The 18,483-nt window shown below is 40.1% G+C and overlaps 1 protein-coding gene across 3 annotated transcripts in view; it reads left to right on the forward strand.

Moving 5' to 3' along the window:
- LOC146002875 (lachesin-like) overlaps positions 1–18,483 on the forward strand; it is a 606,899-nt gene that overhangs the window by 199,395 nt on the left and 389,021 nt on the right. The gene's annotated exons all lie outside the window — the stretch shown is intronic.

Genomic DNA, 18,483 nt, shown 5'->3' on the forward strand with positions numbered 1-18,483 from the left:
GAGTATAGAGTCACTGTGGAAAATGGAATTTTAAACTTAATCAGCAGGCATTCAACTTGTGACGATTCATCGTCATTAAAATAGATTGTCAGTGAATCGACCACCTCATAGCACCATAAATGGACGCTAAGTAGTGTTATATTCTGTCCCTGGTATCTATGGAGGAAGCGACCGAAAGCAAGTCTCTGCGCAAGTAGTGACTCGAGAGGGCTCGACCAATGAACGCATGCGAGGGAACGAGATTACGTTGAGGGAGAAAGTCACTGCAGCTACCGCTTCGCTCCGCCTACTTGATTTCTCTCCTTCTCTACAGTTATGCGCGGTCTTGCTCCAGGTCTTGTTCCTGACGGTTTGGTGTTGAGGAAAGGTTTCTTTCCACCCTCTCCGGAAATTGGGTGTGTTTGGCAAGGGAATAAAATTACAATTACCGGCAATTTACGCACTGAAGCGGATGTTATCTACAAAAATCACGAGCAGGGATTCACCCATTCAATTCCCCTCCCACCAACAAACAAATGAATCGCACCACTTTTATGGTCATATGTGCGCATCGCCCGTCAAGTCCAGTTAAACATCAACGAGCATTTCTCTTCTCGCATAAGATTATACTTGCAGATCCGCGAGCAAGATTCGACCCCCAAAACCGTGGCTCTAACCGCTTCGTGGCGTGCTAAGGGATTATAAAGCGGAGGGCCGTAATTGCCCTTTAGGGCTCCCGGCTCGGCTTAATCGGTATCCACAGGGTCCTTCTCAGCGTTCAACTTCGAAGTAATTACAAGATACTCGGGGGGGGGGGGGGCGCAGTCGGTGGGGAGGTACAGGCTGGGGGAGGAATGTGTGAATATGTTGAGAGAGTGGAAAGGAAAGTGGAGGTCGAGATTGATGCGGGAGATAATCTTTGCAGCTTGGCGGGTAGACAAACTGTTTCTTCGCCGCATAGTGAGGCAGTTTGCTACGATGAAATTGTCTGTTGCCGCATGACGGCACGGTAAACACGATTAGTGTCGGAGATAAAAAGGGAGAAATGTATGTTATGTTTCTTTCGCCGCGGGAGACCCGCATTCTAGCTGGCGGGAGAGATAGCGTTTAGTCGTAAGTGAGAGCCCCGGGAAGCTTGAAGTGTTAATTGGCGCTCGGCTCAATCTGTGGAAATATTTACACACGATATATTTACTACGAACTTCTGTAACCACGAAATCGCGTTTGGTTCAGAATAGGCTGACATGCATTATCGCCAACATACAGACAGGAGAACCGAACGTGTTTCTTTGATTTTTCTAACGTTCATTTTGTGCATAGATAAGCTACCTTGGACTGGGCCTACAGTTAAAGTGGGATACAAACCACTGTGCAACGTGCGATATTGTGCGAGACACATCTAGCCACTAAAAGTAATTGCTAATAGCTCTAAACGTGAGCTATAATCAGTATTCAAATTCAAGTACTTAAGAGTAATATTAACCAACGAAAATGATATTAAAGAGGAAATAAAAAGCAAAATTAATTCAGGAAGTGTGTGTCACTTTCTTCTTCATAAACTATTTTATCTTCTCGTATAATATCTGAGACTAAAAGTAAAAGAAATTTTGCCTGTAGTATTATATGGATGTGAAACGTGGCCCCTTACATTAAAAGAGGAACATCAATTCATAGTATTTGAAAATAAGATCCTTAGAAAAATATTTGTACCTAAAAGGGATGAGGAGACAGGTGAGTGGAGAAGGTTACATAATTCAGAACTACACAATTTGTATTCATGTCCAGATATTATTAGAATGATTAAATCAAGAAGACTTAGGTGGACAGGCCATGTGGCACGAATGGGAGAGGAAAGAAGAGTTTGCAGGATTCTTGTTTGGAAACCTGATGGTAATAGACCTATACGGAGGCCAAGACTAAGATGGAGGGATAACGTTGAGATGAACCTAAAGCAAATATGTAAGGATGGAAAAGATTGGATTGATCTTCCCCAGGATATGGACAAATGAGAGGCTTGTGATGCTGCAGCCATAAACCTTCTGGTTTAAGAAGGCTGGAGAGTCAGTTTAGTTACGTGGCGCTCCTAAACTAACAATTCCTAACAAGCAATTCCGTACACTTTTAATATGTGATTAGGTTATGAGAACCAGGTTTACAGCTTTTAGAAATTAATTTTCGTTACTGTTAGCAGCTGGATGTACCCCACACTAGACCCGTACAACATGCCTCCACCGGGTATCGAACCCAGGACCTGTTGATTACATGGCAACGACAAGCCGTAGGTAGGTCCGAATGCCGAAACAATACATGAAAATGACGACAAGGAAGAACAGCTGCATTACAAAGCAGGAAGAAACTTAAGATTATGTTAATTCCTAGAAATATTTTTGGACACTATTTTGCAGCACATATTTTTAACTTGGTAAACTCGCTTAATTCGATCCAGGAGTGACTTTTAGAGAAGGCACCCAAGAGACAATCTCACTTCACCACAGAACGCACAGGTGACAGTAATGTTGGAGGCTAACAAGGCTCTGACGCCTGAATTCGCAGCCTGTGCAATCCTCAGCGAGGCCCCAGTTGTGTCGACAATATACGTATGTTTGCGATTGTTCTTTCATTCATTGCAGCTTCATCTTGGCGATTAGCTGAAAATGTTAGAAAATCGAAGTGAAATAGCACATCAATCAATCAATGAATAAGATTCAGTTTTAAACAACAGCTTTGTTAGCACAATCATTGTGATTAATCTCCTTACGTTGGCCTTCCCAATGGCGTAGTGGTAACGCCATCGCCTTGTAATCAATGGGTCCTGAGTTCAATACCCGGTGAGACACCTTGTATAGTGCACTTTAAATTGTACATCCAGTCCCGATTAGCCTATACGTGTACAAAGTGGAATTCGCACAAACAAACAATCTTCTTACGTTCTGCTAGCCTCTGTGGATAAGTGGTTAGCGTTGCGCACTACGAGGTTTAGGGCTCTTTTTTCGAATTCTGGGTAAGAGACAGCATTGTATTGTGCTTGTTTCTGCTTCTCTCTCATAATATGCCATTCATCCTAATGGTTCTGTAGGTCTTGTTCAGTCTTAACGGCGGGCGCTCTACATGCTGGCAAGGGGAGCGGGGAAGCGACCAATCCAGCGCGATAGGAAACTCAACAGCCTGTAGAACGAGGTGAGCGTAGTACTTCCTCTTTCTGCACCACCGCTGTTGTCTGGTTGGTCTTCTGCGTATTCCCCGCTCCCCACTTCCCTTGCCAGCATGTAGAGCACCCGCAGTAAGATTAGCAAGAGCTATAGTGTGTAGAAAAATAATGTAGAAATAAATACAAATTGGCTTTCGTTGTTTTACACCAGAACAAGTGACTTCTTTTGTGCAAATACCAGTAGCGATATTGTAAACTTACAATTTTACGTAGAAAGCGTATTTCATTATTCATGCCTTAGTGTTACAAAGTACAGTGGATAAATAATGGCTATGGTGTTGCACTTCGGTCACAAGCTAATAAAAAGAAACAGAGAGCATTTTAACTATGACATTATACAGGGATGGGTCCCGTTAATGAACGAAGAATGATTGTAAAACCCTCTTCATTGCAGTTTGCCTTTCTGGATTGCTGGCATATCTCTTTAACGTTTCGCTAAGCAAGCAAACACACTTACGACAAAGTTAATTATAGCATGTGGCTTTAATATTCGTTCTACATAGATAAATCACACTTATAACAGAGCGTGACGCTTACTTCTAAAGAGAATAATTGATTAGTGTGCTAATCAACTAGAAACGTAGATTTTTTTGTCTTGAAGATATATGTTTACGGTTCTTTGAAGTATGCGCGTAAGAGTAAATACGATCGTATCTCGTATCTCCATATATTGGTTCATTACTTTGCTGTTCGTTATGTTTGCTCATGATATGCTGCTTCTTTGAACACTTCATCCTCCGCAAAAGACTGGTCATTTCCAATGCCTCTATACACATCTGGATTATGGTTATTAGCACTTATTATCTACGTTAATCACTATTATAAGGATGAATGGTAAATTGGTGGAATATAAGCTTAAACAAGCACAATAAAACACTATCTCTTATCAAGAATTCGAACTAAGGAGACCTGGATTTGTAGTTCGCAACACTAACCACTTATACACATAGTCTAGCAGAATTTGAGTCATGTAGGGAGATGATTCACAATGACAGTTATCAAAGTTTGGTTAAGGTTGGAACTTAATAGGAAATACATACAGTAAAAATAAGTCTGCAAAATAAAACATTCCAAAATATTTATAGTAATTAATGATATTCGATTCTTCCTGTACGATTTGTTTTGTAGTGTATCTCCCCGGTGTTATTCATATCCTTCCTTCTCGCCATTTTCATGTTTTCTTTCGGTATCCCTTTCTGTATGCAAAAATACACTTCAGACTACTGTCACGATTCCTTGAAGGAATTTGTGGCCAAGATATTTTGTGCAAGTATCTCCACAGATTCAGATGAATTGCAATTCCTATTTTTCCGTGCCTCAACAGTTTTGATGTAGAATTCCCTCTTCCACAAAAGCATATCCGTCCATGCACATATGTGTGTCCCTACACATCACGTTTCTGGCACTCTGGTTCTACAATATTGTGAAAACCCATTTACAGAGATCGTTATAACGAGTTTCTAGCCATTAGCACCTAATGATTCTGTAAGGTTACCGAAATATTCTGTGAGGGAAATTTTCAAATGACTGAAATATGTATTTAAACAATTTTAATAACAACATACATTGCTTAGAAGCGACGAGCATCGAAGTGAAGCACACTAGGTGATATTTCCATCCATGGCTCAAGTTAATAACATTCTCTAAGAACTCTTTCTTCTGCTTGCATTATATTCTTTATATGTGTGTATACTAATTATGTTTGCTATAGTTGGTACAACATGTTCACCGAAACTAGTTATTTTTATTTTAGTTTTATAACGTCGCATTTATATAACTTGTGGCTAATTGTGACCATGGAGATGAAAGGCTGTAAGATAAAAAGGATGAAAGGATAATCACATACATATATAGACGTGTTATTCGTCTGAGTACATGCGAGTGGATTCGATTCCCGGTGGAGGAGAACCGCGACTTTTTCAACTTGTTCAAGCGGTTCCGGCGCCCACCCAGCGTCGTATAAAGTGGGTACCTGGAGGAAACCCTGCGAGATAAAAGCGACCCGGGACGTGGTGCTGGTCACATCACCCCCAGATCGGCCGAGATCAAGAAAGTGTGGGGCCCTAACCCCACACCCCCTATACGCCTTCATGGCGTGGTGCAAAGCACAGGGGAGCACTTTACTCTTTATATAGACGACACAAACGAATGCTTGAAAGGATTATACTAGTTGTGGGTGCAGGCGCCAGAGCCTCTTCAGCCTGCAACATTGCAGTACGTGTACTATATGGAAGAGAGGTTGGCATTGAGTGCCTTCGCAAGTTACCACTTGTACCTCCACATGAGCTAGTGTATATATTGATTGCACAAGCTTGCTCAGCCTCTTTGGTGGATATTTAAGTCTACTTGAAACTTCAAGAAAACTAAAATGTTCACCAAAGAGAGTAGGAACTGCAATATTCACCTTTGCAACCACTGGCACCCACTCTCCTTGTTGGCCATTGCACTAACTTGAGGCAATCTTTTCATTCAATTTCTCCTGCAATCTGTCTGCAGGTAATGACTTGTACTAACAGAAGGAAAACATATCCAGATAAACATATGGCTTTGAGGTGTCGGCACTGTAGGAAACATTAAAGAAACTCTAACGTGCGTTTCCTATCTCTCCGTAGTACATCCTCTCCTCTTCTGCTTTGGTGAAATCCTGTCATAACAGCAGCGCCATCTAATGCTCATCCGTACGACACTGGAGACGTTTCACTTCCTTTCATGGTTGAGCACTTCTGTAGCGTGTATACACGAAGAACCGTCTGGCGTTAATAATAATGAACATCAAAGGGCGGTCTAGCATGGAAGGGGCCAAAGCAAAGCAACTGGCAAGAGCAAACGCCTCAAGTGCATCAGGGAGGAAGAGGAGGATGAGGGAGGGACAGGCAGTCGTTTCTGAAACTCAGCAAAGCTTTTGAAGCAGGAAAATCTCTGCCTTGAGTAAGCGGTATTAGTTTCCTGGAGCGAATGCTTATTGTTAGTGTAGCAGAATGTCTCATCGGATGTTCACATCCTGGGCCGAGCTAGCGTTTCAAACAGGTAATAGGACGACTCTCTTGACGCAAGTGGGGAGATGCGCTTATGTGTGTGCTGTTTTAGACATTGAACTTGTTTCATTTTTTTCTTCCTTTATAAAGAGGAACTCCTTGTAACGTAAGGAGTTTCTATCCGTAGTACCTTAGTTCTTATTCAAGTAGTCCGCATTATCATTAAGGTTGTTCAGGGATTCTGCATTACCTTCAAGATTGTACAGGGAGTCTGCATTACCTTCAAGATTGTACAGGGAGACTGCATTATCTTCAAGGTTGTTAAGAGAGACTGCATTATCTTCAAGGTTGTTAAGAGAGACTGCATTATCTTCAAGGTTGTTAAGAGAGACTGCATTATCTTAAAGGTTGTTAAGAGAGACTGAATTACCCTCAAGGTTGTCCAGCGAGACTGCATGATCTTCAAGGTTGTTCAAGGAGACTGCATTATCAAGGTTGTTCAAAAACACTGCATCATCTTCAACGTTGTACAGGGAGACTGCATGACCTTCGAGGTTGTTGAGAGAGTCTACATTGCAAGAGGTTGTTCAGGGAGTCTACATTACCTTCAAGGTTGTTCAGAAAGTTTGCATTACCTTCAAGATTGTTCAGGGAGTCTGCATTACCTTCAAGGTTGTTCAGGGAGTCTGCATTACCTTCAAGGTTGTTTAGGGAGTCTGCATTACCTTCAAGGTTGTTTAGGGAGTCTGCATTACCTTCAAGGTTGTTCAGGGAGTCTGCACTACCTTCAATGTTGTTTAGCGAATCTGCATTACCTTCAACGTTGTGCAGCGAGTTTGCAAATATCTTCACATTTGTTCAGAGCGCCTGCATTTTATTCAGTATTATTCAGGATGTCGGCATCATCTTGAATGTTGTTCAGGAAGTCTGTATTATCCTGAAGGTTGTTCAGAGTGTCTGCATTTTCTTCAACCCTGTTCAGTGTGTCTGTATTATCTTCAAGCTTGCTAGACAATCTGTATTTTTACTATTACTTTTTTGGTCAGAGTTACTCCATTCTACAGAAATCACTAATTTATTTTTCATTAAAGCAAACTGATTTCAAGTTCAAAATACAAGAAACCTAAATCTAAAAATGATTCTTCTTATTTTAGAATCATATCGTAAAACGATTCATTTCTGTATCCAATTCTTCTAACATCTAAACTGATTTAAAATGAGAATCACGGAATTTAAAGGTGACCTGTTTTTTTTTTCCAAAGTATTTGTATATTTTATAGGAATAAAAGAGCAGAAAAAACCAACGACAGACATGCGAGAGGAGTTGCATGCAGAGAAAGGCTTCTGCATAATTCATCACCTGATATATAGGTGAGAGTAGAGCCATTGCAATGGGTTTCTATCAGAAGCTTTGAAGTAAAAATATGCGGCTTACCTGCTCGGATGGAGTGTTGATAGAAATGGTAACTCTTCCGTATTACCTACCGGGGAAACTATTTTTAGACCTCCTTCCCCACCCCCCTCTCCGTGAATTTATCAAGGTGATACCAAAGTTGGACATGACTTGACTCGATATTTTTCATTTTTATTTCTACGTTTTCAGGCTTGCCAGTGACACATATTTTAACAGAATTATTGTTTGTATTGTTCTTTTTGTTAACCTTTTTGGTTCCTTGATAACGGTTAGACATCCTAGACTATCGAAGCCCCACGTTGGGCGCCACGCTTGTTTACACTTTTGGGTAAACTCGATTATGGGACTCGAATCTGGACTTGTTGGAGTAGAGGTCGTGATAACTGAATTAGTACTCACAAGATTTCATTAATTGTTTTAAGTTTTCATTTACAAGTGTTAATTTCGCGATATTTGGCGTAACAAACAAATCATGATTAGCAGAATTGCATAACTTCGTACGAGGGTAAGTCAGCAACTAGGTCACAAACGTTTAACAAAGAAAATACTAAGTGAGATATTGACTTGAAAACAGTTTTCATTTTCAACATAATCTCAATCAACCAGTGCCGTATACTGAGTCCAAGATATGGGCTATCTCACTATGTCACGTGGTCCAAGGCTATGAATAGAAATAAGTTTACCAACTCATAAGAAATCAGGTTGCCAACTCATAAGAAATCATGTTGCCAACTCATAAGAAGTCAGGTTGCCAACTCATAAGAAGTCAGGTTGCCAACTCATAAGAAATCAGGTTGCCAACTCATAAGAAATCAGGTTGCCAACTCATAAGAAATCAGGTTGCCAACTCATAGGAAATCAGGTTGCCAACTCATAAGAAATCAGGTTGCCAACTCCAGACTCACCATCATCATTTCACTGATATGAATAATTATATTTACAATTTCTGATCGATTTTCCTCCTGTATTTTATTCTCTAGACATCAGGCTTCGCAACTAGCCTAGCTAGCCTAGAATATACGCTCCTGCCATCAACATAGATACACTTATTCCATCACATTGTCAGTCCACCCCAAAACCTGCTGCATAAAAGCCTTTGGGCTGTTGTCCCAGCCATAGTCGCACCTCTCGTTCAACACCTTCATCATCCGCGAAACGTTTGCAGCCACCGTGGGCACACTTTTTGGAAACTCAAACGATCATGCATTATTCTGCAATTGTTGTTTATCGACACTCGCCTGTCAGCTCGAATTATCTCCTCAACCCGTGCCATTTCCACGTACAGTCCTCGAGTACTGTCGCCATTTTTAAACTGAGCTACCTATGCGAGCTGCTAACCGAATATCATCAAGCTGGTTTGTGATGCCACCTAATGCCACATTTAGAATCTACTCACTATTGTTTTCAGCTGTCCCAAATCAGTTTGTGACCTATTTACTCTGACTTCCCCGATAGCATAGTGGTTAACATTGGGGTCTTGTTGCAATCAGTGGATTCCACCCTTTGTAGAGTGGATACCACGTTCAGTGCACATTAGCCCATGTCAGGATCTACTACCAAAGGATTAATGATAATACTGAAGTAATGAAAGAAACTGATTGCCTGGGATTCGCACCCATTACCACTAGTTTCAAAGCAAGAGCATGCCTTGACTGCGCTGACTACCGCATTTTCAATCATAATAATAATAATATGTCAGTATCCGTTTGTGTCTTTTGACACCCTGTACGTTCTAGTTCGAACGGGTGTAAAAATACGAGAAACATTAGATTGGAACACAACAAGCGCGAGTTGAATTGGATTGGCGATTTTTTACGAGATGAGTTTGAAACACTGAAAAATATCTTCTGTTCCCTTTTGTCGTGGAACGCCCAGAGATTTCTCCACTCTCTACTTCCATTAAGGATAATAACAAAGAAAAGACCCTGGCCAATACGCGATTGTATTTTCTGTAAGGGTTGGCGAACTGAAGAAGTTGTCTGTATGTGCTTCTGCAAACAAAATTAGCTGAGTACTTTTCAGCACTTTGTAAGTGGGCGACGTTTTACCTAAATGATTTCAAATCTACTTCCGCGTTGAGATCTGCGATTTTGCGAGTTTGCCTTCGTCTTTCCTTAGATTTTAGAGTAACGATTCTTATTTCGAAATCAGAAATAATTTCGAAATAAGAATGTCACAGTTTCAGTACTATTTCCTACCGACGACGTTGAACTGGAGAATATTAAATTGCGTTATGTAAAAAAAGCACGATAAATGTAATGTTGATGAATGCCTATTTCCCAATCAATATTTCTAATGGGCGAAAATTCAGCCAATCAGGTTGCAGGATGTTGGGTCTGTGGTGCTTTTGTGAATATAATGTGTGAGCCATGATTGCCAATAGACAAGATCGTTAAATCAAATTCTGTTGGCTGCTGAGCTATTATTCTCTATCTACAGACTTAAGACAAATTTTATTCGTTAATTCTGATAACCGCTGATGTATAGGAGTGTTGTGCGGAACAATATAGTGCCAACATTTTTTTTAAGACCAGTTTATGCATAGACAGGCTAATCGGGATTGGGGCTACAGTTTTAAGTCGGTTCCGAATCGTCATGTGTCTCCACCAGATCGAACGTGTGACCCCTGGATTACAATGCGACATATTTACAAGTACGTCATCGGGTAGATCCTACAATTATAGTGCGTACAATAGAGCCATTCCAATCTTCTCAGCTACTATAGTTAAGTTGTGTGCTACAATTATATTAATTGTAAACATACGGGGACAAGATGAGTAAAGAAGTGAACACTTGGCGCGCAACTACCTACCACAAGTCACGTTGTTTACCTTGGCTTCATTGTTCCACTGGACGGAGAATAGCAGGATATTCTAAGATCTAGACTATTAGTTTTAGTTGGACTGTACATGATACTAGGTATGAGTTTTTTGAATTTTCAAGTTCACTTTATGCACAGATAGGCTAATCGGGACTGGACCTAAAGGTTAAGATACGATCCGAACTACCACCGGGTATCGAACCCAGGAACCCTTGATTACAAGGCAATGCTACTTAGTGCACAATATTGTTAGTTAACATATGACTCTTCTGTTTATTCAGCATATTTGAAAGAAAAATATAAGTCAACTGATATTTGTTACTACGACTGTCATATTTTTCCAAATTATGCTTTCATTTTTGTAAAGGAGAAAATTCTTGTCATCAAGTTTAAACAGGCTTAAAATAAGAGTATAAATAAATAAATCCCCATGCAGTAAACATGGTTTGTTGGTTCTTATTAGTAATAGCAACAGACCTAACTTGTCGAAAAAGTTAAATTACTAAATGAATCACGCCTAACTAAAATGTTTAATTACTAAAGGCATTGCACTGAAAGAACAAGTTTAATTACATACTTATTTGCTACCAGTACATTTACTTGCACTGCGGTAACGTTATCGTCTTGTAATCAAGGGGTCCCGAGGTTCGATCACTGCTGAAGGCATATTGTACAGTTCTTTGGATTGTACAGACGCTGTAGGTCCAGTGAGGATTAGCCTATCTCAGCATAAAGTGAGCTTAAACAACACTTAAACACATTCGCTTACGCCGAGTCACCCTTGCATTCAATGAAGTGACTTGGAAAATATTACGAATAAACCAAATAAAAATCAACTTGATTTTGACAAACTAGAGTTGGAATACAGCTCTGCTATTTTCATGCGCATATCCTGGTTTATTTTTAGTCGTATTTCTACGGTTTTTATCCAGTGTGACATACATGGGAACCTCGGGAAAATTTTATTCAGTGGGGTTTCAATAACGTAATCACAAACGCACGTTGTTCTCTTGGGTAGTGGAAAAAAATCCATGTTTGTTTTGTGGCAAGTTATAACAATGGAGTTTGTTTGTAGAACCGTTATACAACTTTTCAATCGTGGAATGTTGTTTGCATTATCTCTCGTTAAATTGTATCGTTATTTGCAGACCAAAAAGTAAAGCTGTATTTTGAACTGAATGCGATGTAGTTTTGAACAGAGGTTTTGTGGTGTTGAAAATAAAAACACACTGTGAAGTATCCTAAGTAAACAGACATTGACGGTTAAAAAATACGTAACGAAATTGAATGAATTTCATTCAAAATACAGGGTGTCCGAATTGACACTCCCTAATTTCAAATACTTATATTAAACATAATATACAGGCAAGAACAGTGTGGTATATGGTAGCTTAGCTGTGGAAATTTTAAACAGGTAATGAATAGGGAACGGAACTTTATGTGCTAAAAAACTCAAAAATATTTATTTTTTGTGTGTCATAAATGTTGAAAATATGTGATAAAAACAGGAAAATATGTGACAAAAATAAAAACATTTGGTAACAAAAACAAACTATAACATGCATTTTAAACACCTGAAATTAGTTTCTAAATGATTACCTCTTAGCGAGCTATTTTTTGGAAGAGTTGCAGTGGATCACCATAGTTCTTTCCAAATTCTCCATTGTAAATCTGTGACGATTATCTCTAAAAAGCATCTTATATTGTGAGAAAGATGGCTCCACGTCACAAGAAACAATTCTTGCATATTTGAAGCACGAAATGTCACTAACGCTGAAGTTTTCCAAAGCTTCCTCTTCCTCTACTTCACCTCCTTCCAAAACACATGCAATTTGGCACAATGTTTGCAAACCTTGGTTATTCCCCAAAAATTCTGTACATTTAGACATTTAGATCCAGTGAGTTCTTTCAGTTTCGTTTCTACTATACGGACTTCACCAATGGAAGCTGCCAAAGTGTTCGCGGACGATTCAAGCTTTCATATGGAATTAGAGAGAATGGACAGGTTTGTTGAGATGTATGCCAATTCGACTTTTAAGGAGGGCTCCATCAACAGTTCTTGCAGAATTCTTCTTTGTCGAGATCATTTACAACAGATACAATTTTTTTCAAAGTTCTGGGCATAACATCTGCATCGCGTAACTGCAGGTGTAGGGGGAAGGGGAACCTCAGGACATTTTTGTTTAAAAATGTCTATTCTTCTAGGCGACTTGATAAAAACTTTCTTCCCATTTGAAACCAGTTTATCGACATTGGGATAAAGAGCTCTTATCTTTTCACATATTCTATGCAACGCATGCGCCACACATGTAACGTGCACCATTTTGGGGTAGCTAACGGCAAGACCACTGCATGTAAGCTGCAGCATCTGTCAAGAGAAGAACATTGTCAAATTTTATGTCTTCTGGCCACAATAGCTGCATTGCTTCATTAAAAAGCCTTGCTATCGTTACGTGTAGCCAGCCCCAGCTACTTACAGCTATTTTCTCCCGATAGGATCGTAGGCGAGGTGCCAGAAGTCTGCCAGGGAGCGTTTTCAAAGACAAAACAAACCTAGCACTCTCGATATGAAAGAGGTGCGGAGAATAAACATTTTTCCTTGGAGGATTTCGAGGTAGATGAAGTCAACGAGCGATTTTATGTATTTAAAATGAAAATTCGCAAAATATGTATTTACATACGGAAAACTGGAAAATATGTGTTTTTATGTAAAATAAAATTTGCTGTGTTGACATATAAGGCTATGATAAGAATTTTGGCAAAAATGAGGGTCTCTATCTTATCGCAGAAAAAACATTTATTTACCTAAAGTTCCTTTCCCTAGTAATGAATAGTAAGGATTTGTTTATTTTGTATCGTTCCAGGGGGTGAAAAATGAAAATGACAACCAATGCTGAAAAGGCGCAAAATGTGTGGTTGTACGCAGAATTGGGATCCATTATTGCAGTTCAACGACGGTTTCGTGCAGAGTATCACAGAGACCTTCCCGATGCCAAGAGAATCAAGGCGTGGAAAGCAGCGTTTCTAGAGACAGGATCTGTCGCTAACAGGCATGGTGGTGGTGGCCGACCACGAACATCAGAGAAAAACGTTCAGCGCATTGCAGATGCATTTGCACGAAGTTCCAAGAAATCCGTTCGTACGGCATCACGTGAGATTGCATTGCTAAATTTTGTGTACGAACGAATTTCTTGCAATAATTGATCCCAATTCTGTGCACCACCACACAGTTTGCGCTTTTTCAGCATTGGTTGTCATTTTCACTTTTCACCCCCCGGAACGATACAAAATAAACGAATCTTTACTATTCATTACCTATTTAAAATTTCCACAGCTATGCTACCATATACCACCTACCACACTGTTCTTGCCTGTATATTATGTTTAATATAAGTATTTCAAATTAGGGTGTTTCATTTCGAACACCCTGTACATTAGGAATAAAAGCAGAAGCGCAATGCTTATTTTATTGCAGTCAGTGAGAAATATTCTTCTAGGTAAACAGTTTATTCTCCATCCAATGCGAGATCGAATTAATGTAAACAAAACCACGCGACTTCTGAGAAATACGAGGGTACGTCAGTAAGTAGGTCACAAATGCTTATTAAAACACTACTAAGTGAGATACTGACTTGAAAACCACTTTTATTTTCAACATAATCTCCACCGTTATTGATACACTTATACTATCGCATTATGAGTCCCCCAAAAAGCTGTTCTCAAATATTTAAGCCACAGTCGCACATCACGTTTAACATCATCATGCGCAAAACGTCTACCGCCAAGACGATTTTTTTTCAGCCCAAACAGGTAAAAGTTGCTTCGGGCTAAGTCGGGGGTGTAAGGCGGATGTTTAAGAAGTAACCAGCCTAATTCTTCAATCACAATGTGAACAGGACACCCAGGTTGAATTTCGTGAACGTTTTATAGCACTGTATTGCTACGCGCAATATTTGTGCGCAGCTGCCATTAAAGTAGGCAATAGGATTTCTCAGAAGCCACGTGCATTTGTTTACACTGACTTTGTTCTTACATCGGATAGAGAATTAAGAAAACAGGGTGAGGCAAAGGTTATGTTACATAGGGAAAAATACATTCATACAAACATACTCAAAATGGCTACTGTTACATGTTCAATATGCGCCCCATCTGCTTGAATGCATGCTCCGATTCGACGCTCCCAGTTGCATAAAGCATCTACTAGTGTAGTCGAGGTGATTTCGGAGATGGTGCGCATGATATTTTCTTGAACTTGGTCCGGGCTGTTAATTTTCTTACCGTACACGATTGCCTTTACATGTCCCTATAATTTAAAATCCAGGGTGGTTAGGTCTGGCGACCGTGGTTGCCATTCGTCAATATAACCTGACTTTGTTTCATCTGTAGTTTCATTGGACCAGAGGACATTCGTTAGTTCTTATTGAGATGAAAAATATTGTAATTCACATCTCTCTTGCTCTAAAGTGTTCCCAGGAATTATAAAGAGATTACTTCCAGTCTTGACAAATAATTTTAAAGCAATCATATGTACAGAAAAATGAAACTACGTCTATCTATTTTTAGAGGGAAATGAAGGTAAGCCACATCGGTGGCAGAGAATATTGAGTGTTCTGACGCGGGTGTTCTTTTGTGAGTGTCTCTTGATTGATATTTTTGTATTCATTCATTCTCAAAGCAGCGTGAAAATGAGATAAAATACAAAAAAAAAAAAATACAGGAATGTGAAGGTTCATAACTTTTGGAGAAAATACACAATATTTAATTTCAATTTGTGTCAAACTAAAACTGTAAATTTCAACAATGAGTGACGTATCAACAAGCTTCTGACTATCTATTGAAATGGTATTGCTTCATATACTGTATAATTTACAGTATTTTTGCAAATGAAAATAATGTTAATTAGCTTCTAAGGATAAGTTAAGATTAACATTATTATGTTTGTTATTGTTGTAACTGGGGTACCTTTCCGAAATGGCAAACTTAAGAAGAAAGTTCAATGGTTGGCAACACTATTAGTCCCAGTCTGCTCCAGGCATTGTTCTCCTGGATTATTTCCATAGATACAAATGCTGCACTCGAGAACCACTGCTTAACCACTGAAGTACTTCGCTGTTCTAAGTAAGGAGGCAAAACCACTCCGTTTTGCCAAACGCAATTACCTTTAACAATGGGGAAGAGATCATTGTTGCCCTAATTACAAAATTTATTTCCCCCTCCTGCGAACAATGGATGCAAAGGGCGAATTTGTGGGATTTGAGAAACTTCATATAATCGAGGCAACCATATTCCGATGTATTTTTTTCTTGTGAGAAATGATGAGGACAATGATCATTCAGTTGACGGTAATTGGGAACGGTCTGCGTAGTATATTCACGTGGTGATGTTCATCGCAGGCTACACGGATTCTGGCGGTTGTGGTATTACTTGAGCGTCTTTCGTATGGTAACTCATCCTCGTACCGGATGGCCACAATTAATTTACCCTAATCTGGAGCCCGATCGAAGCAACGGGTTGCGGTGAAACTTGGGATGGAGACCATGGGGATGGGGAGTGCTGATGAAAACATATATATATTTACACCACCAGGTGTAAATGTGGCGCTTAAAATTAAATTTCCTCTACTCACAGCCCTCTGTAGCTCGATTGAAGCAACAGATTGCGCTCAAGCTTGGTGTACAGACTAAGGACACCATGGGGAAGGGAGTGCTGATAAAAACATAGTTCATATTTTCACCACCAGGTGCAAATGTGGCGCTTAAAATTAAAATTCCTCTACTCGGAGCCCTCTGTAGTTCGATTGAAGCAACGGATTGCGCTGAAACGTGGTGTAGACTATGGAGACCATGGTGAAGCGAATGCTGATGAAAACATAGTTAATATTTTCATCATCAGGTGCAAATGTGGCGCTTAAAATTAAATTTCTTCCACTCAGAGCCCTCTGTAGCTCGACTGAAGCAACGCATTGCGCTGAAATTTGCTGTACAGACTATGGAGACCATGGGGAAGCGAATGTTGACGAAAAGTTAGTTCATATTTTTACGACCAGGTGAAAATGTGGCGCTCCGAATTAAATTTTCTCTACTCAAGAGCCCTCTGTAGCGCGATTGAAGCAACGGATTGCGCTGAAAATTGGTGTACAGACCATGGGGAAGAGAATGCTGATGAAAAAAAGTTCATATTTTCACCACCAGGTGCAAATGTGGCGCTTAGAATTAAATTTTTTCCTACACAAAGCCCTCTCGAGCTCGGTTTGCCGTGAAACTTTGTACAGAAGTTATGGAGACCATGGTGAAGCGAACGCCGATGAAAAGAAAATAGCTCAAAATTTCACCACCAGGTTGAAATAAATGGTTCGTTTGCTTGAATTGTTGCCTAGAGTCCACTTTATGCATATATAGGGGATGACTCCCTCCTTTTCACGAAACCATCATATGTTTCCTTTGCCATGCTTATATTGCCACACACAACTGGAACACACCAACGAAATGTCGATAAGTGTTTTTTAATATTCGAACGCGACCGACGACACCTCCTGTATCGCTCACTCCCTCCTTACCCCTAACTGTTTTTTGTAGTTGGTTGTAAGTTCAATGTAACCGACCTCCGTGACGGAGTGGTTAGCATCCGACATGATGGGTTTCGGGTTCCAATCCCGGGTGTTCTTTGTGAGCGGCCCTTCATCAATTTCATCATATCCTCACTCATCCTCATCGTCGCGATTAGCTGAAACCGCCAGAAAAGCTAAGTAAACAAAATCAATCAAAGCATACCCAATGCATGTCAACACCTCCTGCCTAGCTTTCTCTCTCCGCCCCTCTTAAAACTTTACTAACCTTGCTCGCTCGGAGTTATACGTGTGCATGCCAGAGCGCTCTTTCACAAGATGAACGAGTTGCCCAAGACTCGTATAATGGTTCACAGCTTAAGCTGAAATGTCAATCCGCAACTTTGGAATCACAGATTGCATCGTAAATCTTTTCCAGTAACCCCATATTAAAGTGATTATTAACATTTCAAAGTACTTTTATGTGTATAATGTTAACTTGAAAAATTTCCAGGGCACAACGGATTTATTTGTAACTATAGTGAAATACATCATTACAATATGTGAGCCGAAAATATGTTGCATTGAAAGGCAAACATGCGCAATCCATGGAGCGCGAAAAAGTGTTTCATTTCCCCCCTCCCTTGTTTCGTAGCATTATATGTAGACTTTCTGTTTCTATAAACCTGGTTAGGAAATGTTAATACAATTTAATATTGATTAAGTAGAAACTGACATGATACTACGCTGCTAGGAGTAAACTTCATATAATGCCGGCGAACGCATCCAAGTCAACAATAAGCCTGTAGTTTTCCACCGCGAGTGTCAAGCAATAGCCGAAGGTACAGTTTCTTGTATTGTCATTTGAAGAGAAATTTTGTCACTTTCTTGTGAACATATTTTTAAATGTTGAAACCAAATAGGATATCTTTACATGGGGACATGTATTTGCAGTAAAAGTAGTCATTAAATGTACAAGTACAACCCAGCGCCATCTATTTGTGCTTTTATTGAGCATCTAAACATAACTGGGGTCACGAATCTGGATATTCATTTGTGTGGGAGTATAACTGATGGCACGCTTCTCAACCACCTTTCTTGGTCAAGCCCAACCCTTCGTTTTCTGACGTCACGCTAAATGCTTTCGTTGTTTGGTTTACGGCTCTTAGCATTAATGCACCGCAACTTTTGTGACGTCACAAGTCGAAGGATGGAGATTGACCAAGAAGGTGGTTCAGAAGTGTGCCATGAGTGAGACCCTGGGCGTGGATTGCTACATTTTCACTGGTCTACGGTCATCAGTCAAGGGCTACGTCACAGCCAGGATAAGTTGACCAACAATATAAACCCCAGGGACAAACAAATGTAAAACAAAATGCATTCCACGAGCATTGGGTAAGGAGAGCACATAGGGGACATGCAAGTATACTCTGTCCCGAGAATCTGTGGAACGAGCGAACGGAAGCAAGTCTCTCCTTCCTGTCTCTCCTATCTGCGCGACCTTGCTCCAGAGATTCCTAGTCTCGATAGTGGCTGTCTGGT

Source organism: Lepisma saccharinum, chromosome 19 (assembly GCF_977018435.1).
Source record: "Lepisma saccharinum chromosome 19, izLepSacc3.1, whole genome shotgun sequence".
Taxonomy (NCBI): Eukaryota; Metazoa; Arthropoda; class Insecta; order Zygentoma; family Lepismatidae; genus Lepisma; species Lepisma saccharinum.